A 26,229-nucleotide genomic window follows, 5' to 3' on the forward strand; every position below is an offset into this window, starting at 1 on the left:
GTACATTTTGGGAGAAATAACGGGTCAAAGTATCTACTAATGCTCAACCAGTATATGCTTTTGTTGCTTTTAATTGTGTATATAGTATAGATGACTCTTTACTATAATCTGAATAGATTGTGTTGTCACCTCATGGTTTTGGAGAAATAAAATTATACTGAGCATATACTGGTTGAGCATTAGTAGATACATTGACCCGTTATTTCTCCCACTCCTGTCGGCTCACTTGACCGCAGTGCAGTAACATATCTATAGGTTAATGCCATCTGTTCTCGGTTTTTGAAACAGAAAATCTAGTTTCCCCAATCTTATGCTTAAGATTTACAAAGTTTCCCTCATCCCTATTTCTGCTTACGCTTACTCATTGTTAGGTTGAATGTATATACATTAAATGTTCACCATTATCACTCACATATATTTCTTGTCTATTCTAAAAGGTCAGATGCAGATGTGACCCAGCGTTCTGAAACATTCTGCATTCACTTGTTATTTTGGTTTATGCGTAGCTGGTTTCACAACACCCGAAAGCAGAACCCGCTGTTCCTCTTTTCACTCTCTAACTCTGCCTGACCTGTCTTGCACTCCTATTTTGTAACCTGATATATCTGTTTACATTGCTGTATAAAATAAACTCCGTCGGTGATTACACCTCTGTAGTTCACTGCAGATCAGTGTGATTACCCTCGCTGCGAGTAGAAAGAGTCTCTGTGTCGTTCCTCTGAGTCTGACTGTTGGTTTGAGCTCATTCCACACCCCAACATTTAACATGGTCCTTCGAGCCGGAGATTCTTCAACTAACCTAATCTTGTCTTTTGCAGTGACTGAAGGAACCCTGGGATCGCCGACGCCGAGGAAGCGCTAGCGCGCAGCCACGCCTAGGCTCGGTGGCTGAAAGCCCCGGTGTGTAAATTTGCATCAGGCCGGTGGGTTACTGCTTCGCTCGACGCCGGGTGACCTTGGGGTTCCGGAGAGTCACCTAGAAGTCAGCTCAGAGGTGAGACGTTTTGTTTAATATTAGGTTATTACAAGTTGCTGGTAGTGTCTCGCCGTAAGGAGACAGCAATTGGAAAGGTATTATTCCGCCGGAAAGGAATAGTGATAAATTAGGTAGGATCCCGCCGTAAGGGGATCAGAAAATGACTAGGTAGTATTCCGCTGTAAGGGAATGAAAATAAGTGTTAAAAAATAGTAGAGCTCATAAAATGTAACAGGTTATCCTTAAACAACTGTGGGGTAATTAAAATACTAACTGTGTGACTGCGTTGTGTGTGTTTGGAGGACAAAGCATTTTGAAAGAATCATAGCAAGATTCTGCTAGTTCTGTATTTTCTTTGCCCAGATCGAAAGACGTATTCGTGATTTTTGGAGATAAAGGTCGGGTTCAATCCCGGAAAATTAACACCACTGCGGACTAGTCGCAGTAGAAGGGCGTGTTAATGTACTCTCCTTAAATCTCATGCCAGTGAACTTCCGTGTGGGATATTCATAGTGTTGTCAAGAAAAAAATATATATATATATCATGGGTAAGGGACAAAGTAAATCAAATAACTTAGAAGGAGATGTAAAGTTTATGGAAAATTATGTGAAGGAGGCCGAAGAAATATGTAAACGATGGCATAAAAAGTACGGATTTTCAGGTAACTTAATTATCACTGAAATCCTAAAACTACACGGGGAGCTTAAACTGGAGATTATGCATTCAAAAGATTCAAGAGACAATAAAAAACCTTGCCAGATTATAATTTCAAAGGGGACCTCTCAGTCCCTGCGTGCACACAGTTGATAAACAGATTAAAACAAAAAGATGAATTAAAAAAACAATAAGAGCAGCCTTTAACTGACAAAGCCATAATACTGAGGCCTTAAGAAAAGCACAGGAAAAAACTTTCAGCTTTAATGAAAACAAATAAGGGGGGCAGACCGCCACCCATCCCAGGTTAGAATACCAAGGTAGCCCCAAATTATAAAGACTAAGAGGTGGTTTTAGAGGACGTGGTAAAGGAAGTTAAAAAAGGAGGTGACAATGTGGACAACATGGAAACTGTCCAACTGGACAACCCAGTGAACAATGACTAGAGAAGAGAGAACAGAATGTTGTTAAAGAAGTAATCTGAGAGTAAAAGATTTTAGGCAAGCATTAGTGAGAAACAGGTGCTTTAAAAATCATTCTATGGTGTTATACTACCAACAATACCATGATAAAATGCAAAAGATTCATTTTACAGGGAAATAATTCCATATTTGGCTCAGATTGTGTGCATTCTTGATTTTTCCTCTTTGAGAGAAGTTAAATTTCAGCTCTGTAAAACAACCTTGACAAAGAGATGCAGCTGCCTGAAAACAAAGATAAAACTTCTGCAAACAGCAGAAGCCTGTCTCTGCTGAAAGATTGTAACTATACCCTGCATGTGGCAAACTCAAGGTCCGCGGGCCAAAACCGGACCCCAGAAGTTTATGTGATTCTCTAGAAGTAGAGCCTTTAATATGGTGATTGTGTGCTTGAATGTTATTTTGTCAATCAATAAGCAGTTTTGTCTACATTCTACCACAATCTGCCTTTTGAAAATGTTTTGAATCTTGCTCTTTATGTATAAAAAAAAGAAAAATTGGCTAAAGTCTGCAGCTATAACTATGTGTATTTCAGAATCAGAATCAGAATCAGAATCAGAAAAGCTTTATTGCCAAGTACGTTTTTGGACATACAAGGAATTTGTTTTGGCGTAGTCGGTGCAATACAGTACAAATTAAACAGTATAAACATATCTACAATATAATATAAATATATGTGCACAGTTTTAAGTGAGTGAGAGTAAATATAGAGCAGTATAAGATGCAAGAGCAATACAACAGTGCAGGTGATCATTGTGCAAGTAAAGCAGGAGTCCAAGCTGAGCGTTAATGTAACACATAGAGTTACAAGTTACAAGTGTCCTGTCAGCAAAAAAAGGGGGGGGTGTGGGGGAAAGAGACAGTGTCAGGGTGGTTTCCGGGCTTTGTTAACCAGGCTGGTGGCAGATGGGAAAAAACTGTTCTTGTGGCGTGAGGTTTTGGTCCGGATGGACCGCAGCCTCCTGCCAGAGGGGAGAGTCTCAAAGAGTCTGTGACCGGGGTGGGAGGGATCAGCCAGAATCTTCCCTGCCCGCTTCAGGGTCCTGGAGGTGTACAGTTCCTGGAGCGACAGTAGACTGCAGCCAATCACCTTCTCAGCAGACCGAATGACACGCTGCAGCCTGCCCTTATCCTTGGCTGTAGCAGCGGCATACCAGATGGTGATGGAGGAGGTGAGGATGGACTCAATGATGGCTGTGTAGAAGTGCACCATCATAGTCTTTGGCAGGTTGAATTTCTTCAGCTGCCGCAGGAAGAACATCCTCTGCTGGGCTTTCTTGATGAGGGAGCTGATGTTTGGCTCCCACTTGAGATCCTGGGAGATGATGGTTCCCAGGAAGCGGAAAGATTCCACAGTGTCAATTGTGGAGTCACAGAGGGTGATGGGGGCAGGTGGGGCTGGGTTCTGCCTGAAGTTCACAACCATCTCCACTGTCTTTAGAGCGTTGAGCTCAAGGTTGTTCTGGCTGCACCAGTCCAACAGATGGTCCACCTCCCATCTGTACGCGGACTCATCACCATCAGAGATGAGTCCGATCAGGGTGGTGTCGTCCGCAAACTTCAGAAGCTTGACAGACTGGTGACTGGAGGTGCAGCTGTTGGTGTACAGGGAGAAGAGCAGAGGAGAGAGAACACAGCCTTGGGGGGAACCGGTGCTGATGGTCAGGGAGTCAGAGACGTGCTTCCCCAGCCTCACGCGCTGCTTCCTGTCAGACAGGAAGTCAGTGATCCACCTGCAGGTGGAGTCGGGCACACTCAGCTGGGAGAGCTTCTCCTGTAGCAGAACTGGGACGATGGTGTTGAAGGCAGAGCTGAAATCCACAAACAGGATCCTGGCATAGGTTCCTGTGGAGTCCAGGTGCCGGAGGATGAAGTGAAGGGCTAGGTTCACTGCATCATCTACAGACCTGTTGGCTCTGTAGGCAAACTGCAGGGGGTCAAGAAGGGGGTCGGTGATGTCTTTTAGGTGTGAGAGCACAAGGCGCTCAAAGGACTTCATCACCACAGAGGTCAGGGCGACGGGTCTGAAGTCATTAAGCCCTGTGGTCCTTGGCTTCTTGGGAACAGGGACGATGGTGGAGGACTTGAAGCAGGCTGGCACATGACATGTCTCCAGTGAGGTGTTAAAAATGTCTGTGAAGACTGGAGACAGCTGATCAGCGCAGTGCTTCAGGCTGGCTGGTGAGACAGAATCCGGACCAGCAGCTTTCCGGGGGTTCGGTCTCCTGAAGAGTTTGTTGACGTCCCTCTCCTGGATGGAAAGAGCCGTCCTCGGCGTGGGTAGGGGGCTGGTGGGGGGGAACTTCAGGGTGGGGGTTGGAGGTGCCAAGGCCCCTCTTGAGGTTGGAGAGATGGGGGTGGTGGATTGTGGCTGCAGCTGTTGGGGGGCGTCGTGGGAGATGGTTGCAGGACTGTCCCTTTGTCTTTCAAAGCGGCAGTAGAACTCGTTCAGGTCGTTGGCGAGGCGTCGGTCGTTGATGGAGTGGGGGGCTTTCGGCTTGTAGTTGGTGATTTGCTTGAGCCCTTTCCAGACAGACGCAGAGTCGTTGGCTGAGAACTGGTTTTGGAGCTTCTCAGAGTACAGTCGTTTGGCCTCTTTCACTGCCTTGCCAAACTTGTACTTTGCCTCTCTGTATATGTCTTTGTCCCCACTCCTGAAGGCCTTTTCCTTATCCAGTCTTAACCTTCTGAGTTTAGCTGTGAACCAGGGTTTGTCGTTGTTGTAACTCACCCTGGTGTATGATGGTACACAGCTGTCCTCACAGAAGCTGATGTAGGAAGTCACAGCCTCTGTGTACTCGTCCAGACTGTTGGTAGTAGTCCTGAACACATCCCAGTCTGTACAGCCTAAACACGCCTGGAGATTCTCCACAGCCTCACTGCTCCACTTCCTTGTCGTCCTCACAACAGGTTTGCAGAGCTTTAGTTTCTGCCTGTATGCAGGAATCAGGTGGACCATGATGTGGTCGGATTGGCCCAGTGCAGCACGTGGGACGGCGTGATAAGCGTCTCTGATGGTGGTGTAACAGTGATCCAGAATGTTGTCCTCTCTGGTCGGACATTTTATAAACTGTCTATATTTGGGGAGTTCGTGGGTCAGATTACCTTTGTTAAAGTCGCCAACGACGATAACTAAGGAATCCGGGTTGGTCCGCTCCACACTCAGTATCTGGTCGGCGAGCTTGCGCTGTGCGACCTGCACAGCGCATCTGAGATTTAAGCGCATTTAATCTGAGATCCTCTCCAAATGCAACAGTATATGTCAGTCTACATGAGATACTAACAACTTCACCTACTGGTATAATATAAAGATCTGATTGAATATGTGAAACAAACAATGATGAACGTTTTTCAACAGGTGATGCTCATCCAGGAGGAAGACAGTGTTCCTAGGAAATGCAGCTCATTCATTAACAATACATTTTTCTCCTATAGGTGGAAGTTTTGCTGACTAATCATAGGCTGGATCTATGAAACATTATGAGCACAAAGCAAATGACCAAGGTTCTGACTGACTTATGAACCTCACTGACCTGACTGATAACATGACACCCAACAGATGACACCTTTAAGGTGGACCCCACTAAGACCACTGTATTGATTCTTGGTGAATAAAAAAAAAAAGAATTGAAGCGTTCAAAACAGTCCTAGTGGAAACAAAAGGGGTTATGAGGAAACGATGTGCATTTTAAGAATAACAGAAGTCAAATTATGTTCAAATGTTTGCAAATAAAATGACTTTGACAGAGAAGTAAGTAAGTAGTGTGTGAATGTGTGTGAATGGGAATGACTGATTTCATTGTAATGCATCTTTGAGGGACCTTAAAAGTGCTAATAAAGGTCTGATGTTCTGATGATCATTGCCAAACTTATATCTTAATAAGGTTTCCAGAATCTTTTCCGAAAAATTATATAAAGATAGCAAAGGTTCTACCTCTATTGAAAATACTGATAACCATAAGAAAGTTCATAGACCCGTCTTGAATTTTTCACAATTCTTTTACAAACAAGGTATTTAAACTTTCATGTGGCCAAATGTCTGTATTTGACTGTCTGTTTTTGTGAAATAAATGTCTATTTCATGTTATGTAAAAATTAGAGTATATGTGCACAAAAATTAAAGACTACAAGGACAAGTCTGATCCTCAACATTACCATAATAATATTAGGTCAGTTCTCTATGGTAAAACAAAAAGATTTTAACAGATGTTTAGACTTTTTCCAGTCAGGTTCAAAATGATTGAATTAGACTCAAACTTAACACAAGATTAAATTAACCTTAACAGAATTACTGGACTGGACTGAAATAGAGAAAACTTGAGTTAATTGAAACAAACTTTAGTTACTTGAACTAAATACAAAGCTGACTGAAATTGTACGGTGTATCTATAAAACTGGGGAAGCAAACTAAGATTATAAGATATAATATGCCCTTCATTTTTTGTGTTCATCAGTGAGTGAGTTTTTATTTTTAATAAGAACTAAACCAAGCATTATTTAAATTAATAGCAACTACCAAAAATAGTGATCTCATTTTTAAATGTAATAAGGACTTACTTTATAAAAAAATAAAATAAAGTCCCCAATAAAATAAAATATGATAAAAAAGAATAATAAGAATTTGGAAAAACAGAGGCTTTAAAACCTCTGCAGTAACAGCACTGACACTGTCGAAAGTAGAGGAAATAACTTTGCAGATGTTTCCGCAAAAGGCTGCATCTAAACTTCCCCTCACACTGAACATGTCAGATCTGTTATTTATAGATGCGGACGTGCTGAAAGACTCACACAGACAGCAGCAACAGAAGTTAAACCTTGGCTTAACAGAGGACCTGTTAAACAGAATGATATCTATCATTTAGAAGGAAAACCAATACTACCAAAAATTTATACAAAACAGCTGCCATAGTGACCCATGGAAAAAACCAATGTGTCAGGAAGGGGAAATATGGAACATCTAGTAAATCATCAATTCTATACTATACATTTTTCTGACTATGCAAAAAAAAAAAAAAAAAAAAAAAACTTGTGTAGGTCATGCATAATCTGCTCTAAACACAATCCACAAGGGAATATGAGACCAGAAAGAGGCCAGTTTCCAGCAGCGCCCTTTCATACCATATACAGGTCCTTCTCAAAATATTAGCATATTGTGATAAAGTTCATTATTTCCCATAATGTAATGATGACAATTTTACATTCATATATTTTAGATTCATTGCACACTAACTGAAATATTTCAGGTATTTTATTGTCTTAATACGGATGATTTTGGCATACAGTTCATGAAAACCCAAAATTCCTATCTCACAAAATTAGCATATCATTAAAAGGGTCTCTAAACGAGCTATGAACCTAATCATCTGAATCAACGAGTTAACTCTAAACACCTGCAAAAGATTCCTGAGGCCTTTAAAACTCCCAGCCTGGTTCATCACTCAAAACCCCAATCATGGGTAAGACTGCCGACCTGACTGCTGTCCAGAAGGCCACTATTGACACCATCAAGCAAGAGGGTAAGACACAGAAAGAAATTTCTGAACGAATAGGCTGTTACCAGAGTGCTGTATCAAGGCACCTCAGTAGGAAGTCTGTGGGAAGGAAAAAGTGTGGCAGAAAACGCTGCACAACGAGAAGAGGTGACCGGACCCTGAGGAAGATTGTGGAGAAGGGCCGATTCCAGACCTTGGGGGACCTGCGGAAGCAGTGGACTGAGTCTGGAGTAGAAACATCCAGAGCCACCGTGCACAGGCGTGTGCAGGAAATGGGCTACAGGTGCCGCATTCCCCAGGTCAAGCCACTTTTGAACCAGAAACAGCGGCAGAAGCGCCTGACCTGGGCTACAGAGAAGCAGCACTGGACTGTTGCTCAGCGGTCCAAAGTACTTTTTTCGGATGAAAGCAAATTCTGCATGTCATTCGGAAATCAAGGTGCCAGAGTCTGGAGAAAGACTGGGAAGAAGGAAATGCCAAAATGCCAGAAGTCCAGCGTCAAGTACCCACAGTCAGTGATGGTCTGGGGTGCCGTGTCAGCTGCTGGTGTTGGTCCACTGTGTTTTATCAAGGGCAGGGTCAATGCAGCTAGCTATCAGGAGATTTTGGAGCACTTCATGCTTCCATCTGCTGAAAAGCTTTATGGAGATGAAGATTTCATTTTTCAGCACTACCTGGCACCTGCTCACAGTGCCAAAACCACTGGTAAATGGTTTACTGACCATGGTATCACTGTGCTCAATTGGCCTGCCAACTCTCCTGACCTGAACCCCATAGAGAATCTGTGGGATATTGTGAAGAGAACGTTGAGAGACTCAAGACCCAACACTCTGGATGAGCTAAAGGCCGCTATCGAAGCATCCTGGGCCTCCATAAGACCTCAGCAGTGCCACAGGCTGATTGCCTCCATGCCACGCCGCATTGAAGCAGTCATTTCTGCTAAAGGATTCCCGACCAAGTATTGAGTGCATAACTGTACATGATTATTTGAAGGTGGATGTTTTTTGTATTAAAAACACTTTTCTTTTATTGGTCGGATGAAATATGCTAATTTTGTGAGATAGGAATTTTGGGTTTTCATGAGCTGTATGCCAAAATCATCCGTATTAAGACAATAAAAGACCTGAAATATTTCAGTTAGTGTGCAATGAATCTAAAATATATGAATGTTAAATTTTCATCATTACATTATGGAAAATAATGAACTTTATCACAATATGCTAATATTTTGAGAAGGACCTGTACATGGATTTCATTGAACTTTCATGGTTACAGGGAAAGAAATACTGTCTAGTGGTCATAGATGCCTTTTCCAAATGGTTTGAAATATACCCAGCAAAACACTGTGATGCTCTTACAGTAGCAAAAAACCTAGTAGCAAATTTCTTCCCTACTTATGGCATTCCTCAAATCATCAGGTCAGATAATGGAACTATAAAAAATAGACTGAGGAAAACAGTAGAAGAAACAGGGAGGCCCTGGCCAGATTGCCTTACTTTAGTAGAGCTATGGATGAGAATAACACCCAGTAACACTGGCCACACTCCATTTGAAATAGTGCATGGAAGACCGTTTCCACTACCATAAGAAATTAATGATATTGAAAAAGCTCAGCATGAAACCTCATTAGCTGAATGGATGAATAAAATGTTACAAACAAAAGAAACACAGTTGTCCAGTAGTCTGCCAGTAAACTCCGCTCCTATCCCACAGAATAACCTGAGGCCTGGAGACCTGGTCCTGATCAAAACGCTCCAAATAAAAGACTGGAGCACCCCTCGATGGGAAGGACCCTTCCAAGTTCTCCTGACCATGCCTACTGCTCTGAAAATCACAGAGAGACCATCCTGGATTCACAAGAGCCACTGTAAAGCTGTTCTACCTTTACAGGAGCCAACTCAACCGACGGGGTAGCAGGGGAATTCCGGTTACAAAGGGGCTGGTGACCCATAGGTCCCAGCGTCTCAACCCCGGTGAAGAAAACAGCTGACCTGCGCCCATTTATCATGGCTCCCTGTAAGGTATGGATAAGTCTTGGAGTGATCCCCACACTAACATTGGGCTTCTTCCTTTGTCACAGTAAGAAAGAAGCAACATCCCACTGGAAAAGATGGACACCAGACGGGTCACACCTCAGGCCTCTAGGAAGTGCAGAAAGTCATCGCTTCTTGCAGAATTACTGGTATTGTTACGTGACACCGCTAAATCTCAGAATAAAACGGATTGTTATGTATGCTCTGTAATGCCTGTACACTCTCAGGGTCCTACAATATATGTGAAAGCTATGAATGATTCACAAGCAAATTGTGCCACTTCTTTCGGAAAATTAGGATATGCATCTTGCAAATATTTCATTATCCTAGGACAGTTTCCACAGGAAAACCAGACTCTAAATTATACGTGTAACCCTCATAACTGCACCTGTGACTCTGAGTTTTGGAATGCTTTAAATATCACTGAAGAGGACAAGGTCCCACCTTTTAATGCACACTTAAACGGTATAAAACAACACGCTCAGTGTTATAACAAAAGTAAAGGGAATAACTCTATTTATCTAGGCACAAGTACAAATTGTAAAACAACTTTCAGACCACTGACCGGTTTCACAATGGGACACACTGGGTACAAGGGGTAGCTTGGTTATGTGGAAACAACGCCTACTTCATCCTGCCTCCCAGCTGGTATGGTATCTGTGCACCAGTTTTTACATCAGATCACACCATAGTAATTACTAGGGAAACATTGATGATCTCTACTTCTTCCAGAAGACAGAAAAGATCCTTAAAACTAAAACCACATGACAGTGTATGGGGAACCAATGTATCAGACGATTTAAACATTGGTCCACAAATGACAAGGTAATCCTGTCCCTTCTTCCGTGGCTCGGGGTAGGTTAAATCATGCTGCGCCTAGAAACTCTAAATTACAGTTTAGGATTATTCCTAAATAATTCCATAATAGTGGAGGATGCACAAAATAAAGAAATCAGTGCTATGCGAGCCATGGTAATTCAAAATTGCATGGCTCTGGACATACAGGTCCTTCTCAAAATATTAGCATATTGTGATAAAGTTCATTATTTTCCATAATGTCATGATGAAAATTTAACATTCATATATTTTAGATTCATTGCACACTAACTGAAATATTTCAGGTCTTTTATTGTTTTAATACGGATGATTTTGGCATACAGCTCATGAAAACCCAAAATTCCTATCTCACAAAATTAGCATATCATTAAAAGAGTCTCTAAACGAGCTATGAACCTAATTATCTGAATCAACGAGTTAACTCTAAACACCTGCAAAAGATTCCTGAGGCCTTTAAAACTCCCATCCTGGTTCATCACCCAAAACCCCAATCATGGGTAAGACTGCCGACCTGACTGCTGTCCAGAAGGCCACTATTGACACCCTCAAGCAAGAGGGTAAGACACAGAAAGAAATTTCTGAACGAATAGGCTGTTCCCAGAGTGCTGTATCAAGGCACCTCAGTGGGAAGTCTGTGGGAAGGAAAAGGTGTGGCAGAAAACGCTGCACAACGAGAAGAGGTGACCGGACCCTGAGGAAGATTGTGGAGAAGGGCCGATTCCAGACCTTGGGGGACCTGCGGAAGCAGTGGACTGAGTCTGGAGTAGAAACATCCAGAGCCAGCGTGCACAGGCGTGTGCAGGAAATGGGCTACAGGTGCCGCATTCCCCAGACCTGGGCTACAGAGAAGCAGCACTGGACTGTTGCTCAGTGGTCCAAAGTACTTTTTTCAGATGAAAGCAAATTCTGCATGTCATTCGGAAATCAAGGTGCCAGAGTCTGGAGGAAGACTGCGGAGAAGGAAATGCCAAAATGCCAGAAGTCCAGTGTCAAGTACCCACAGTCAGTGATGGTCTGGGGTGCCGTGTCAGCTGCTGGTGTTGGTCCACTGTGTTTTATCAAGGGCAGGGTCAATGCAGCTAGCTATCAGGAGATTTTGGAGCACTTCATGCTTCCATCTGCTGAAAAGCTTTATGGAGATGAAGATTTCATTTTTCAGCACGACCTGGCACCTGCTCACAGTGCCAAAACCACTGGTAAATGGTTTACTGACCATGGTATCACTGTGCTCAATTGGCCTGCCAACTCTCCTGACCTGAACCCCATAGAGAATCTGTGGGATATTGTGAAGAGAACGTTGAGAGACTCAAGACCCAACACTCTGGATGAGCTAAAGGCCGCTATCGAAGCATCCTGGGCCTCCATAAGACCTCAGCAGTGCCACAGGCTGATTGCCTCCATGCCACGCCGCATTGAAGCAGTAATTTCTGCCAAAGGATTCCCGACCAAGTATTGAGTGCATAACTGTACATGATTATTTGAAGGTGGATGTTTTTTGTATTAAAAACACTTTTCTTTTATTGGTCGGATGAAATATGCTAATTTTGTGAGATAGGAATTTTGGGTTTTCATGAGCTGTATGCCAAAATCATCCGTATTAAGACAATAAAAGACCTGAAATATTTCAGTTAGTGTGCAATGAATCTAAAATATATGAATGTTAAATTTTCATCATGACATTATGGAAAATAATGAACTTTATCACAATATGCTAATATTTTGAGAAGGACCTGTATTAACTGCCTCATCCGGAGGTGTTTTATCAAATAGCACCTGTTGCACATATATTCCTAACAACATCCACTCTGCCAACATGACAGAAGCCTTAGATCATTTAAGAGATTTGCAAAATGTCATGGCTAAAGACCATCTTAGACCTACTACTTCATGGTTTGATTGGATGCTTCAGGGAGTTTTTACAGTGAACATACGGAGTACTTTTAGAGTAACTGCAGCCTGGTTCTTCTTGGATATAAAGGAAGTACTCAAAAAAGGAGAAAGCAAAGCTCCGAGGCAGCCATCAGCGGGACCATCATGGATCTTATTGAGAATCAAGATGGCATGCCTTTCTGTATCCACAGGGTGAGCCATTTATATGGATAAACCTTAATAAAATGGGAATGGTTGGTCATATTAACTTCTTGTTTGTGGCACATTAGTATATGTGAGGGGGGAAACTTTTCAAGATGGGTGGTGGCCATGGCGGCCATCTTGAAGTTGGTCATTTTGAATCCAACTTTTGTTCCTTCAATAGGAAGAGGGTCATGAGACACATCAAACTTATTGGGAATTTCACAAGAAAAACAATGGTGTGCTTGGCTTTAACATAACTTTATTCCTTCATGAGTTATTTACAAGCTTCTCTTCGTTTACAGCCATTGACATGTCGCCGAGGTTAACATGTGCGGATCGGATAGAAATTGTGTTGATGTCTGGTGAACGCAGTAACCGGGTAATTGCAGCAGATTTCAATGCAAGACACCCTACGAGACCACCCATCTCCCATGCTACAGTTAGTAAACTGCTTGCTAAGTTTCGTGAAACTGGTTCAGTGTTGGATTTGCCAAAATGTGGACGCATGAAATCTGTCACTAATGAAGAAACATCAGTGGCTGTCCTAGCTTCATTCAGCAAGAGCCCACAGCGTAGCACTCGCTGCATGTCACTGGAGAGTGGCATTAGTCGAACATCCCTTTGGCGGATATTAGCTACTCACAAATGGCACCCTTACAAACTCCAGCTACTGCAGCATCTCAACGAAGATGACCCAGATCGGCGCACTGAATTTGCAGAATGGGCAAAACAAAAGTTGGAACAGGACCCTCAGTTTACGCAAAAGATTTTGTTCACTGATGAGGCAAACGTTTATGTGAATGGTGAAGTTAACAAGCAAAACCACCGCTATTGGTCTGACACTAACCCACATTGGATAGATCCCTCCAAGACTGTTTGAACCAAAAAAATTGATGGTATGGTGTGGTATATGGGGTACAAAGATAGTGGGGCCATTCTTCATCATTGGAAACCTCGAGGCCACTGGATATGAGAAATTGCTACATGATGATGTGTTTCCCTCTTTATGCACTGAAGCTGGCACGTTCCCTGAGTTTTTCCAGCAAGATGGTGCACCACCACATTATGGGTGTCAGGTCCGAGCATTCCTAGATGAACAGTTTCCTGGAAAGTGGATTGGTTGTCGTGGGCCAGTTGAATGGCCCCCTAGGTCTCCCGATCTGACCCCCTTAGACTGTTATCTTTGGGCTCATCTGAAGGCAATTGTCTATGCTGTGAAGATACGAGATGTGCAGCACCTGAGACTACGGATCCTGGAAGCCTGTACTAGCATTTCTCCTGCGGTGTTGCTATCAGTGTGTGAAGAGTGGGAGAGGAGGGTTGCATTGACAATCCAACACAATGGGCAGCACATTGAACACATTTTATAAGAAACTTGTAAATAACTCATGAAAGAATAAGGTTATGTTAAAACCAGGCACACTATTGTTTTTCTTGTGCAATTCCCAATAAGTTTGATGTGTCACATGACCCTCTTCCAATTGGAAAAATAAAAGTTGGATTCAAAATGGCCGACTTCAAAATGGCCACCACGGTCACCACCCATCTTGAAAAGTTTCCCCCTTCACATATACTAATGTACCACAAACAGGAAGTTACTATGACCAACCATTCCCATTTTATTAAGGTGTATCCATATAAATGGCCCACCCTGTGTTATTTGAGTGTTTTTGTTGTGTTTTCTGCCACTATTTGGTAGTCTCATTCAGCAGAGAGGAACTTCTAAACTTCAGACAGTCTTCTCTTCGCATTTGTTTCACCATTATTCATTGACGAAAGCTTCATGGAGATCCTGGCCAGCGGAGCAGCGGCTCTCTTTAGGCTATGCTGCCGGAGACAGCGGGGAGGGTAGAGAGTCGGCGTGCTTGTTAAGCTCTTTTACTAAAACCTGGCTGAGTGAGAACACCCCAGACTGCGTACTTATATCAGGCATTCAGCTGTTCAGAGTGGGCCGCAAAACAGACCTTTCAAGGAAAAAGCGAGGGGGGGATTCTGCTTTTATATAAATAAAGGTTGCTGTAGAGACATCAAAGTGTCGAAGAAGACATGCAGTCCTGACCTGGAGTCATTTCTCATAAACTGTAAACCATTTTGTTCACCGAAGGACTTCTCCTTGTTTGTACTGGTTGGCACTTATATACCATCTCAAGGCTCCACTTGCTGAAAAACAACTGACTGAGCTGATTACAGACGTGGAAAAAACATCCAGAATCTCTCATCATTGTTCTTGGGGACTTTAACAGTGCAAACCTTTCCAATGAACTTCCCCAATACAGACAGCACATTAAGTGTCCCACCAGCGATAAAAAAAACTCTGAACCACTGCTATACAACTTTAAAGTTGAATAGCAGGATGCATGTCATGCCTTCACCAGGGCTGCTTTGGGACTTTCTGACCACTTTCTGGTCCATTTCATCCCAACCTACAGGCAGAAATTAAAAGCCTCCAAACCTGTGGTTCGGACTGTTAAGAAGTAGACTGATGAGTCAAAGCAGATGTTACAGACCTGCTTTGACTGCACACACTGGACTGTTTCTAAAACCTCAGCCACTGTTTAAACCAACTTACTGAGGTGGTGACATCATACATCAGTTTCTGTGAAGACTTGTGTGTGCAGACCAAGACCTTCTGCACATACAATAACAATAAACATTGGTTCACTTCTCATTTGAGGCAGCTGCGCAGGAATAAGGAAGTGATTCACAGCAGTGGAGACCGGGCTCCGTAAACGCAGGCCATGGGCTCTGACACACCTCCAGAGAGACACAATGTCCATGATTTCCAAAAACAATTTGAAATGTGGACTCGTCATACCACAGCACACTTTTTCACTTTGCATCAGTCCACCTCAGATGAGCTTGTTTGGTTTTTGGTTTTTAATCCAGTGCTTCCCGAGGCATTGAAATGTTGAGAACGTTGAGAAACGTTGTTTTTAAAGTGTGACTATTTCCACACCTGTGGAATGTTCCAAACATGTTTTTTGAGCATTCCTCAACTTTCCACTTTTGTGTTGCTCACTCTGAATTTCAATTTATCTCTTTTGACCAAAACAGTCTGGAACATGGTTGTAAAAGAACTACAAAGTCACAAAATCGGCAAACCCAAGAACAACCAATCTGCTCACATTGACCTATAGATCAAATAAGCAGATATTAGGGCTGTCATGTCAAGCAGTAATGCAAGCACAGTCAAACCATCTGTATCAACCTGCCTCCATACCCTTTGTAACCCTACACTAGGCCCCAGCAAATGTAAGAATTATGTTCTATTAACAGCACACATAAAAAGCACAAATAAAAACATATTAGATTTAGATTTAATTAAGATTTTGCTTATAAATTCACAAAATTCTGTTATGTGAGACCGCTGCTGAAACCAATGAAGATTCTAATTTAGAAAATTTACCTAAAAAGACCCACAGCTGCACCAAGTGATATACCAAATAGGATTAGCAAGATATGGTAGGAAGGAAGAGATCACACACTCACTACCTCACATTAATTCACAGGACTACACTAATCAGCAACCCTTCTCAAACGTCTTTAATCATGAACCCTGGGATAGAACTTAATAATCAAAACTCTCCTTATTAAAGGTTCAAGAGTCTGAACAGCACGTATTGTGAGTTTACTTTGTGTGTGTGTGTGTGTGTGTGTAGGGCGGGATTCACACAAGCTGCTGGTGGAGGTTTGGTTCTCATACATGCTGAAATACATGGTGATGGAGGAATGAGCATAATAAAAACACTGTAGCACAGATAAACACTTCATTTTCCACATTCTGGATCTTTTTTGCACTCCATCACTGTGTTAATAGCTAAAATGACAGTATTTGAGTTGTACAAGAAAGTGGATCATTAACACCCCCTTCCTACCCAAAATGCTGCATTTTACTGTCTCCATAGTAACATGGCTGCAAAAATAAATGCCAAGTTTTTACTGACCAAATCATTAAAAAAATATTTAAATAAGATCCACTGTATTCAGTGGCTATTAATCACACCGTTTTTACCTTTTAAATTAGTTATTATGTACAGATTATATAAACCCATTGTTCTCAAGCTCTGGTAATGCTACCACTGGTCGTACTTGGGCTGCCTTTTAGTAACAATTATCTCCAAGTTAAACTGAAACAAATTAACCGATGTAGAAGTAATAAGCACAGTCAGTAAGGTGAAGTTTTAAGCATACTGATTTTCATCAAAATATTCTCAAAGGAGAAGTAGAGTGGAATCAGTTTTGAGAACTCCCTGTATGAACTGAAGCTAATGAGTGAACCCAGAACAATCACTACTGGCTACTTATGCTGTGATTTGTTTAGTTCTAAAGTTAGTAGTGATGTCATGAACACAAGGCTTTTAGAGCCAGCTCTTTGACGTGAACGAAAGGAGCGGGATTGGTCAGTAAGTATGTTGTCATCTCTGTCTGCCCTAGCAGAAGCGTAGAGGGTCTGCATATATTCACATTAACTGATTATTTGGCAATGGGTGTGGCCAGCACAGCAACACCACAAGCAAGGCTACTATAACAATTAATTGCATCTGTTTAATTTTGCTGTTTAGATTGGTGTTCAATGTTGATATAACTTTATTAGTCATTGCACGGTTTTCAAAAGCAAGGTTTTAATGGTTTTCTTTGTGTTTATGACTATTTACAGATTCTCACTAAAGGCCTCAAAACAGTGAATGAACACATACGGAACTATGCAGCAAACAGATTAAAAAAGAACTTTAATATGTGAGCGGCTCGGTGGCGCTTTTGGTAGCACTGTTGCCTTGCAGCAAGAAGGTCCTGGGTTCAACTCCCAGGCAGGGGTCTTTCTGTATGGAGTTTGCATGTTCTCCCAGTGCATGTGTGGGTTCTCACCAGTTACTCTGGCTTCCTCCCACAGTCCAAAGACATGCCTGTTAGGTTATTTGGTCTCTCTAAATTGCCCTTAGGTGTGTGAACGAGTATGTGCATGGTTGCTTATGTGTTGCCCTGCGATGAACTGGCGACCTGTCCAGGGTGTACCTCGCCACCCGCCCATAGACTGCTGGAGATAGGCACCAGCTTCCCCGTGACCCACTATGGAAGAAGCTGTATAGAAAATGACTGACTTTAATATGTTTTGTATTTTTGATTCCTTAAAGCAGCTGCTGAAATTTTAACCTTCGACTGTCTCTCAATGAACCTCTGAGAAGTTCTTTCAAGACTCATTGGAAAACCATTTCAGGTGACCACCTCATGAAGCTCATGGAGGGAATGCCAAGAAAGCATGGCAGTAATCAGAGCAAAGGGTGGCTATCTTGAAGAATCTAAAATCTAAAAATTTTTAGAGTTATTTTGCACCTTTTGTTTACTACATAATTCCATGTGTGTGTTTATTCATAGTATTGTTGCCTCTGGTGAGAATCTACAATTTAAATAGTCGTGAAAATAAAGAGACCCGTTAAGTGAGAAAGTGTATCTAAAACGTTTGACCAGTAGTGTATATTTACATAATTGTGGGAAATAAATAAATTCAAGGAACACAAATCTTAAGAGCTGAAGACACAATCTTTTTGGAAATAATGGTAAAAAATGTTCAGAGACAAGTTAGACAAGTCCAACCAACGGCTGTCCAATAAATGTGAGTGTGTAATGTCTCGCTTCAACTCACTACAAAGAATCTTGCCAAGGAAATCAGGCATGAGAGATCAGTTTTTCGAATTCATGACAAAATCTTTCAGAAACAACAGAAACCTCTCCTGAAAGGTCCCAACCTCAATAACTACCTCATAGGGGCTTTGATCCACTTTAGGAAGGAGCAGGTTGTAGAGGTTGGCAATATACAGATGTTCTACTGCTTACTTATTGGCAGAGGCCATAGGAACTACCTGAGAATTCTGTAGTCCAGAGATAACAACGTGTCTAAATATGTCCATAACTACGGAATACACAGGTGCCTGTGTTCGGGAACAGCCTGCCCCCTTCTGTAGGCATCTATGGACTTAAGAGAGCCAATCAGGGGGGAGCACACAAATGTGGAATTAGTGTGCCCTCGGATGCTAAAGCCACTAGTTTGTTGCAGAGAACCCAAGCCTCTCTAGTGAATCAAAGTTAAGACTACACAAGTCCACATCAAATAGCGAAACACTGTCCTTTGAGCATTTGCACCAGACGATTGTCCTGTTCTGAAAGACTTAGACCTTAGCAGCAGCGCTACACCAGTGCAGCACAGTTTAGGCCTGTTATGGGTGACTGCAACAGACACCTTCACATTCAAAGTGTCAGAAGACAGAAAGCAATTCACTCCTGGAGGTGTTCTGTCTCCAGTAAACAGCATTTTCTATCCCATTCATCCACCAATAACCAATGAAGACAGAAATATTTTAAGGGAGTTGAATGTAGACAGGAGTGATTATGCCTGCCTTTCCATAGGAAAGCTCAAAGAATGGGAAGCAAGGAGAGAGCCACTGCGAAATTAGAACAAGTTGCCTCTTTCTCGGGCAAACACTGAGACATCACACACACACAGCTGTGTGTATTTTCCAACGCACTCTCCCAAGCCGTCGTAGTCATGGCCTACCTCAGAACTGGTCAAACTGAAGGGCAAGTAGGATTTATTTTAGGGAAAGCAAAACTAACCCCACTCTCCCAACCCAACATACCTCGGACAGAACTGTGTGTCACTGTACTTACTGCGGAAGTCGCCAATGTCATCCTGGATGAACTGGACCTGAACCTGGACTCAGTTAGGTTATACTGTTACAGCAAAGTCGTGCTTGGCTACATCTGCAACTGAGCTAAACACTGCATGTCTATGTCCACAATCTTTTTCATTGCATTCCTCAGTCAACAACAGCAGGGCAGTGGTTCTATGTCTGTTTAGAAGAGAATACTGCAGATCACACGTCCAGGTCAGTTCAAGCATCCTCATTAACACCCACAACGTACACTCACCGGCCACTTTATTAGGTACACCTGTCCAACTGCTCGATAAATCAAATTTCTAATCAGCCAATCACATGGCAGCAACTGAATACATTTAGGCATGTAGACATGGTCAAGACGATCTGCTGCAGTTCAAACCAAGCATCGGAATGTGGAAGAAAAGTGATTTAAATTACTTTGAACGTGGCATGGTTGATGATGCAAGATGGGCTGGTCTGAGTATTTCAGAAACTGTTGATCTATTGAGATTTTCACGCACTACCATCTCTAGGGTTTACAGAGAATGCTCCGAAAAAGAGAAAATATCCAGTGAGCAGCAGTTCTGTGGGCGCAAATGCCTTGTTGATGCCAGAGGTCAGACGAGAATGGTTAGACTGGTTCGAGCTGATAGAAAGGCAACAGTAACTCAAATAACCACTCGTTACAACCAAGGCTTGCAGCAGAGCATCTCTGAATGCACAACACATCCAACCTTCAGGCGGATGGAGGTGTGTTCCAATTCAGGGGCTGGATCCTTCGAAGGCCGTATTTGTAGGCCGATTACATCACAGCGCGGTGACGAAGGCTGTCCCAATTCATGAATCCTTCCGAGACTCCTTCAAATGCGGCCGACAAATGTGTCCTTCTTTTGATTTGAAGGATGGGTCGTGAGTATCCTTCGCGGCCCATCGTTTCCCATTCATTGCGGGTCGAAGCGGATTGGTCAAGCAGGGGAAGCCATGATGGACCATAGTGCCAAAAGCTGTGAGTAAATTGTGAAAAATTACACTTTCTGTGACACAAATGAACATCTACTACTGTTTTTAGTGCGGGAATATGACTGTGTAGACATAAAATATCTGCTTGATTTATCTAGACATCGCTTAATTTCAAACGTGCTCCGACGTATTCAGAGTTTTCTGTTCCCGCCGTTGTAACTGGCTCGCCTCGCCAGCCTTCCCGGTGGTGAGGCAAGCTAAACTTGGAGATATATGACCGGACTCTTGGTACTAAGCTCCCGCTGGCAGTCATCACAGTGAACGTTTAACACAAGTGATTTCTAACAGTTTATGTAAGTATTATTTTAATTGTTACTGAAAATCGATTTGACATTTCAGGTGATATTAAGGTCAACCAGAATAAATGGACAGTTTTATGTAATCTAACTGTATCGCTGGAGAGTGTGATTGAAAAAGATGAGATGGAAAAACACATTATTTTTAAGGCATGCTTCTGGATATTTTAAGTGATCAAAGCAAGTAGATACTAATACACTAAAACACTGCAGTATTATATAATTATCTAAGACCAGCCAGAGGGGATCAAATACTTTATAATTCCCTTCTATCTTAAAATTGAAAGTTGTTTTATATATATATATATATATATATATAAATATATAAAATATGTTGACATATATTAGCCATAAAGTTGCTATCTAGTTGTTTATTGGCTAAAAGCTTTAAGTTAAATCAAACCTCTTTTTTACCTGAACATGATTGTCTCTCAGCTGGAGATAAAGGAGATGTCTGTGATGATAAACTGCTGGAGTTCCTCAAAAATTAAAACTAAAACTAACAGAAGTCAGGCTCCATTCTGCTTTAACTGCTTTTTTCTCGTCGCAGCTACGGTTGCTGGTCGTGCTGCTGTGATAAAAGTTTAGTTCGCGGTAAGAAACGTTACTAGTGTTGTCAACATAAAAAAAAAAAAGAAGAAACAAACAAACAACAACAACAAAAAACCAAATGGCTGGGTGTGTTTTGTTTTATTAAAGGTGAGGACACAAATGCAAAGAAACCAAGTTTTATGCACAAACAGCACAGCAAATAGGAAGACAAGAGCACAACTCCCTGATATGGCAAATTGGAGCTACAGTGTCAACAAGGATTCGTCCAAAGTAAGATGTTTTAGAATTGATTGGTGACCATAGGTTTATATTTTCAGTGTTGGTCATGAGTTGTTTTGCTAATGTACTATAGTGATTTGTGAACTCAGGCTGAGGGGTGTTTTCCACCCAGTTTGGACATAGTGAATGAGGCAAGAACTGCATGACCTGAGAATGATGAGGAGGTAAAGGGAGTCATCTGGTTAAATGTGCATTTCCTCTGTTGTATGAGCCTGTAGCTCCAAGTAAAAATAGTTTTTGGTTTTTTTTTGGCAAAATATAGCAATTTTGGTATTTCATCAACTGAGGAAAATAGTTAAATAATTAAAGAAAAGTTAATATTCAAATGGCTATCCTAGTTTCCTAGTATCTAAAAATACCCAGCTACTAAAGGGTATCTAAAACAAAAATCTTATTTTATTGGTTAAATTGTAATTTTTCAGTATGTTATACGCTCTAATGTTTTTGGAGAGGATTGTGCTTATATTATGTCTCTTAGAATAGTGAATGTCTGATAGAAGAGGAGAGAGGAGGAAAATAGAAAGACTGATAGAAAGAAGAGTGAAAGAGCAGAGGAAAATTGGATGAGGTACAGAGAAGGAAAATATACTGATAGAAAGGTGTGTAAAGCTAAGAACAGTGAGTGTTAGAAAAAGGAGGAGAGGAACGAAGACACACATTACTACTGCTATTTATTTGTTTTATTCTAAATAAAACACAACAATTTATTACAAATAAAGCACACTTGTTAGAAAATGCTAACAACATTGTGGATAGACTTTCCTGCTATTACACTTGATTTTTATAGTTTAATTATGAATAAATATTTAAAAATAAATGAAACTGTAACTGTACAATGTTTTCATTATATCTTGATAACACTTAATTATTTTAATCTCTGAGCTGGAAATGTCTCCGGATTTGATTTTGGAAAAAAGGCTAAAACTATAACTGAAACTAATAAAAACTAAACTGAAACTAAACATTTTTAAGAAATAAAAACTGAACTAAACTAGCAAACAATGCTAAAAACTAATTAAAACTAAAATAGAATTGAAAATGTGAAGTCAAAACTAAATAAAAATAAAAACTAATGAAAATTGTAAAACTATTAAAACCTTGGCTCCAAGAATAAGTTCCATCTATATGTTCAAACTTTTAGCAATCCAACACCTTTTAATAAACTAAATCTATTGATATATTTGAACTAGCGGTTTATATAGAAGTTATATGAATTTGGTGTATATTTTATTATTAATGTGTGCACAAATTTTTGTTTTTCATGTGTCCTGTCTTGGCATTTCAGACATACCATATAAAGAAGCTGGATGCCTACATGTGCCAGAGCAGATTTGCTCCACAAAAAGGATACCAATTATCATCCAATTAGGATTTTGTCTCGAGACAAAATAATAATATAATATAATATAATATAATATAATATAATACTGATTTAATAAAGTAATAAATACTTTATTAAAAATACTTTATTATAATACTTTTTTAAATAAAGACTGGATCCAGCATCAAAGTAGGCAGGCCACATTCATGTAATAGTAACCTGTGTTTGTATGACCTTCAACCATTTAAATTATCTGTGTTTCGGTGGTGTTTGTGTGTATATTGGGTTGAGCGTATGTGTGGAAATAAGTGTTTGCATTGAGCAGGTGAATGTGAGCAATTTTGTCACCTGCAGTTTGCACAGTGGTTACTGTGACAAGAACGATAGAAGGCCTGCAACACACAACACCCAAGACCAGCAAAGGACAGGTGGCTGGGCTCCAGAAGGCCGCAGCAGCTCCAGCCTGGCCAGGCCCGGGACCCGGTACCCCCTGTGGGCTGAGGCCCCCACCAATCTATCAGCAGAAAGAGTGCTCAGCACCAAGTTGGGGAGACCCCCCAGATCCTCTCACATGCTGGGCAGGCGTCACCGCACCACGGCAGCCAAAACTTTGAATGACCATGGTAGGGCCCACCAGAGCCCTGCGTAGCCCCTGCGTCTCACTGCCTGACACATCCCGGGAGCCATAGGCCACCTGACAGGAACCCAGCACTCACACAAACAACACCCAACCAAGGAGGGGCAGTCTCTCCACCAGTCCTTCCATGATGTCAGAGACCCCCAAGCCATCTCCACACCTTCAGTCCCTGCCGAACCAACATAGGCACCAGGATGGTAGCAAAAGAGAACAATGGCGTGCCCCCCGAGCCCTGCACTTCCACCCCATGGTGTTTGCATCTGTGTCTGTGGTGATGTGAAATGTTCTGGATCGTTGCATGGCTCGCTAGTGTTGTAGGATACAGGATACATATCTAATCCAAGAATAACATCAGTATTGGGTCAGATACACATCTTCGGATCGGGCCCATCTCTGCAGGTAATGAGAAAGTAGTTTCAGCAGTGTTTTTTTTTTTGTGTTTCTCTTCTTCTCTATATATGATCCACTGTTAACACCTTCCGATTAATTTGTAAGGATTCTCTGTTAAGTTTCTGTTGAGCTGAAGTGACCCACGTCCTTCATTAGTGCCTAAAGATTTCTTCCTTTGCTCTCACCAGCTTTATATGATGATTTGTATACTGTTGCCCATAAAGTTGGAATAAAATAAATTTTACCTCTTCTCCTGAAATGGGATTTATTCTTGCTGCATAAAGTGTCAGGATCTGTCTGTGTTAGGTTTTTGTGTTTGTTTATCTTCTCGGCTTAACCAGGTGCTTTTCTGTTCATTTATGTTTATTAGATTCCTCCTGTTTAGTTTATGTTACTTCCTGTGTTAAAAGTGTTTAGTTTATATGTTCTTATAGTTCTTGTTTCCCCCAGGTTAATGTCCTTTAGTTCAGTCTCATTGTTTACTTGCTTCAGTTCATTTAGATGTGTTTTGGTTACCTCCTTGTACTTCCTGCTCATTTGTAATAATTAGTCATTCCCTCTGTATTGTTTGGGTTCCCTGGTCCCCAGCTGTCTCACATTCTCCTGATTAGCTCCTCTCCCAGTTCATTTGGTTTTAATTTTTTCTCTCTGGTTCTCTGGTGCTATCTGAGTCCATGCTCCTGTCATGTTCTTGCTAATCACCTGCCTGGGTTCCTGTACCTGGTCAACCTGTAAGTTTGTCATCAATTAAGTCCTTCTCATCGAATCCACTATGCTCAGCATTTGGGTCCTACTTCAACACGCAATATGACATAAAGTGCCTATCTTCTAAAAACTTGATTGATTGAGTGAACTCTTCCAAAATGTTTTCACATTTATTATTAATATATTAATCTAAGCCCTGCGATGGACTGGGGCCCTGTCCAGGGTGTACCCCGCCTTCCGCTCATAGACTGCTGGAGATAGGCACCAGCTTCCCTGCAACCCACTATGGAAGAAGTGGTATAGAAAATGACTGACTGACATTAATCTAAATAATATTATTAGTTCACATGAAGCTGAGAAATTATAGTAGAGAAAATAAGCATCATACATGTTGAGGGAAAATGGTGTTGGTAGAGTCCAATGCGTGTATTGTACAACATCTGATTAACAACATATTAAATCCCAAGACAAAATTTCACAAATAAGTGGATATTAGACATTTAAAAAGGAACTGGAGATGTACAGTTTTCTTTCAGAGGCTATTAACTTGACGAGGTGGAACAAAACTCTAAAATATCTGTTATTACTTCTTTTATCTTCGTTATTCTCATAAAAGGTTTCTTCTGTTTCTTTCGAAAAGGGCAGCCATACAGCAATTTCTGACAGGTTATTGGACCATTACATGTCAGTTACATTGAACATTTGACTAAATGTTCAAGCATTTTACAGTTTACATTGTTATTGTTTGACATTGTACACAAAAATGGGCGCACATTGCAATATTAATCCTTTTCCTCACATTCTTTAGAGTGAGAACAAATCTTTTTTCTTCATGTTTTGATTTAGTGTAGAATGTGCAGTGTTTCCAATGCATGCATTTGTATAAAAATAAAAACCATAAGGAGTTTGAGCTTTACTCACTTTTGAGCACATCTCTAATTCTTCCTGGTTATATACATTTTAAATATTGTTGACATCCAGCCATCCAGCCAATTAGCTGGAGCAGTATACAGCACCAAAAACATTAAGCAGTACAGTCCTGTGAGCTAGTTTGGGGACACTCAGCTATGACGGATACATCGAACATGGGATGGTGTTTTCTTGCTGTAATTCACTGATGAAAAACACAATTAGGGAAATCACTTGCGGTGCACCACAAAGAGGAACTTGGTGAATTCAATGAAAGGAGAGAGGCAGAAAATAAAGCAGACAAATGGAAAGATTGTGTGTGTCAGCATGTGTTTGGAGAAAAAACTGAAATAATCAGTGTGGCAGCACTAAAAGACCATCTGAAATTGATTCCCAAGAATTGTGGGCACAATGGTCAGTATTGACTCATGGTCGTGTGGTAATGTGTGTCTGTACACGTGTGTGTTTTTACTCATTAATGATAAGAGGCATAAGCTTCCACTTTCAGTCATCAGATGTAATTAGGAGAAAAAATCTCTTATCAAAAGGTTATTAAGAAGTTCCCATTGCCTGGATGTTTGTCATTGTAATATGAATCAAATTTCTTTAACCAGATGCCCTAAACGTGGGTGTAGTGCTCAGCTGTTGGATAGAGTAACATGCTGAAGCCATGGCTTTGCCAATGGGTATAGGAAGGTCTCGATTGACCAGCAGCAAATTAATGTTTCTTCCAGTAGTAGTTCATACCATGTTTTGTCTAAGACTGCCAGAAACAGAATGACATGATGCGAACAGACTGGAGTAACGGCCAGGAAAGCTTGGCGAAATTCACCAGAGGCACTGCGTGTTCGGCTTCTGACTATCCACCTGGCGAATGTCCGCTCCCTGGTGAACAAAACAAACTAGCTGCTCCTTCTCAAGG

The 26,229-nt window shown here is 41.4% G+C and overlaps 1 protein-coding gene and 2 long non-coding RNA genes across 4 annotated transcripts in view; 2 read left to right on the forward strand and 1 right to left on the reverse strand.

The window, feature by feature from the left end:
• Positions 1–26,229, reverse strand: part of kcnh3 (potassium voltage-gated channel, subfamily H (eag-related), member 3) — a 398,012-nt gene that overhangs the window by 204,274 nt on the left and 167,509 nt on the right. The gene's annotated exons all lie outside the window — the stretch shown is intronic.
• On the forward strand, positions 653–9,906 carry LOC124871769. The gene is made up of 2 exons (XR_007039111.1): positions 653–994; positions 9,316–9,906. It is a non-coding gene; the product is annotated as an uncharacterized LOC124871769 (long non-coding RNA).
• Positions 20,803–24,655, forward strand: LOC124871767. The gene is made up of 3 exons (XR_007039109.1): positions 20,803–21,108; positions 21,214–21,336; positions 23,021–24,655. It is a non-coding gene; the product is annotated as an uncharacterized LOC124871767 (long non-coding RNA).

This window comes from Girardinichthys multiradiatus, chromosome 7, assembly GCF_021462225.1.
Source record: "Girardinichthys multiradiatus isolate DD_20200921_A chromosome 7, DD_fGirMul_XY1, whole genome shotgun sequence".
Taxonomy (NCBI): Eukaryota; Metazoa; Chordata; class Actinopteri; order Cyprinodontiformes; family Goodeidae; genus Girardinichthys; species Girardinichthys multiradiatus.